The following is a 3163-nucleotide window of genomic DNA, read 5'->3' as shown; positions in this document are numbered from 1 at the left end:
AAGGGAGTATTTTTGAATAATTAAAAACCTTTTGTCGGCCGGCGCTGCGGCTCACTAGGCCAATCCTCCGCCTTGCGGCGCCGGCACACCGGGTTCTAGTCCCAGTTGGGGCGCCAGATTCTGTCCCGGTTGCCCCTCTTCCAGGCCAGCTCTCTGCTGAAGCCCGGGAAGGCAGTGGAGGATGGCCCAAGTGCTCGGGCCCTGCACCCCATGGGAGACCAGGATAAGTACCTGGCTCCTGCCATTGGATCAGCGCGTTACGCTGACCGCGGCGCACCGGCCATGGCGGCCATTGGAGGATGAACCAACGGCAAAGGAAGACCTTTCTCTCTGTCTCTCTCTCACTGTCCACTCTGCCTGTCCAAAAAAAAAAAAAAAACCACTCATTTAAACCAGAAGATCCAGAATTCACAGGGATGGGGAGCAAACGTTCTGCAGATGCATCACTCATGGTAATGGTGAGGGGCCACTCCCATTCCCTCACTCTCTGGATTTGTTTTACTTCTTGAATCTGAAGTTTCGTTTCTTTGTCAATACTGAAAATTTTTCAAAGATTATCTCTTCAACTATGACCCTTTCTGTTCTTCTGTTTTCTCTGTGGAATTCATTGACTGGATGTGTTACATCATCATTTTGTGTTTCCTTCAGAGTCTCGTCTCTTTAGTTCTTTGTCTTCATTCTGGGTGGTCTCCTCAGCTCCGTCTTCCGCATGTTGAACTTGTTTTTATGCTACTGAACCTTTCGTTTTACCTATAGCACGTGCTGAGAAACTTGACGTCAAGACGAGTTTTGCTTTTCTCTCCATCATACAACCTTTGTTTTTCAGCAGCCTCAGATAACTATTTGTGATGCTATAAATTCTTGTAATATGTGCTTGTATAAATTCAGATTATAAAAATTAACAATCAGTAGATTACATATACTTTTTGTTCTCCTTGCAGGACTCTGGACCTCAGTATGCTTCCTTACAGTCTTTATGGGGGAGCAAAACATCTAACTGTGCTAACACTAGCGTTCTAAAAATAAGAGGAGTTTCATGAAGAGAGTAGAAAATGGAAGAAAGGAAATAAATAGAAAAAGTTCTCAAAACTATAGATCCTATGTTTTAACCTAAAATGGACCTAGATTTCCCAGCAAAGTAATAACTAAATCCACATGGGCACAAAGAGTAAATCTAAATCTGTGTGAATACACATAAATCCCGAGTGGGGTCTCAACCACTACACCTCTAGTTTTCTTATGTTGTATCATATTTTTTGTTTCTTTATATTATCATTTTACTTTTTTACAAAAAGATTTATTTATTTGAAAGTCAGAGTTACACACAGAGAGAGAGAGAGAGAGAGGTCTTCCATCTGATGGTTCACTCCCCAATTGGCCGCAACGGCTGGAGCTGCACCAATCCGAAGCCAGGAGCCAGGAGCTTCTTCTGGGTCTCCCATGCGGGCACTGGGACCCAAGGACTTGGGCCATCCGCCACTGCTCTCCCAGACCATAGCAGAGAGCTGGATCAGAAGTTGAGCAGCCGGGTCTCGAACCGGTGCCCATATGGGATGCTGGCACTGCAGGCCAGGATGTTAACCCGCTGCACCACAGCATCGGCCACTATCATTTTACTTTGAGAGCTTGTTTTATCTTTCAACTTAACCAAATAGCATGTTGTTCTAAGGATTCTACATATTATCCTTTTGTGGATACTAATGATGAGGGGAAGGTTTTTTTCCTCATTGTATATTTCTCTAAGTTCTTGTCTGAAAAGGAGGGGCTTTATTTCACTTTAAATTATGAAGGATATGTCCAGCTCTCTGCCGTGGCCCGGGAAGGCAGTGGAGGATGGCCCAAGTACTTGGGCCCTGCACCCCATGGGAGACCAGGAGAAGCACCTGGCTCCTGCCTTCGGATCAGCGCGGTGCACCGGCCACAGCAGCCATTAGAGGGTGAACCAACGGTAAAGGAAGACCTTTCTCTTTCTCTCTCTCTCTCTCTCTCTTTCTCTCTCACGGTCCACTCTGCCTGTAAAAAAAAAAAAAAAAAAAAAAGGAAGTGGAGCAACTGACATCATTTGGGATGCTGGCAATTATTGCTTGATCCACAGTGGCTTAACCGCCCTGTGCCACAATGCTGCCCCCTACTTCTTCTCTTGTACTCACAAGTGAGTACTCACTAATTGTCTTTCCCCTCTTTCCTACCCCCTACTCTCTTGAGCCTCTGATAACTACCATTCCACTCTCAACTTCTATGAGATCAACTTTTTAATATTCTGAACATGAGTGAAATCATGAAGTACTTATATTTCTTCACAAAATTTTGCTTTATACAATGAATTCCTTGTTTTGGCAAAATAACAAGATACCATCATTTTTTATGGTTGAATTGCATTTGAGTGTGTGTGTGTGTGTGTGTGTGTGAGAGAGAGAGAGAGAGAGTTGATGAACACTTAGGTTGTTTGCATTTCTTGGCTATTGTGATTAGTGCTGTAATGCACATCAGAGTGCAGATGTCTCTTTTGACAGATGGACTTAATTTCCTTTAGATGTATACCCAGTAACTGTGTTTCTGGATCCTAGTGCAGTTCTGGGTTTAATGTTTTCAGGAACCTCCGCACTGCTTTCCACAGTAACTACTGTTTACATTCCCACCAAGAGCATACGAGGGTTCCCTTTTCTCCACATCCTCACTGATCTTGGGGAGTATCAGCTCTGACTGCAGTGTGCTGACGTATCATTGTGATTTTGATATACATTGCTTTGATGATTAGTGATGATGAGCAGTTTTTCGTGTACCTGTTGGCCATTTGTATGTCTTCTTTGAATAACGTCTCTTCAGATCTGTTACATGTTTTTAAATTGGATTGTTATCTTGATACTGAATTGAGTTTCATATATATTTGGTTATCAACCATGTCAGATGTGTACTTTGGAAATATTTTATCCCATTATGTAGGTTGTTCTTTCACTCTGCTGAATGTTTCCTTTGCTGTGTAGACGTTTTTAGTTTGATGATATCCCATGTGTCTATTTTTGCTTTTGTTTCTTATGCTTTGGAGGTTTTATCCACAAATTCCATGCCCATTTCAATATTGTGAAGCATTTCCCCTGTGGTTTCTTCTAATTTAACAGTTTCAGGTCTTACATTTAGGTCTTCAGTCCATTTTAAGTTGACT

The sequence above is a fragment of the Oryctolagus cuniculus genome, chromosome 13 (assembly GCF_964237555.1).
Source record: "Oryctolagus cuniculus chromosome 13, mOryCun1.1, whole genome shotgun sequence".
NCBI classification, from domain to species: Eukaryota; Metazoa; Chordata; class Mammalia; order Lagomorpha; family Leporidae; genus Oryctolagus; species Oryctolagus cuniculus.
This window is presented reverse-complemented; position numbering follows the sequence as displayed.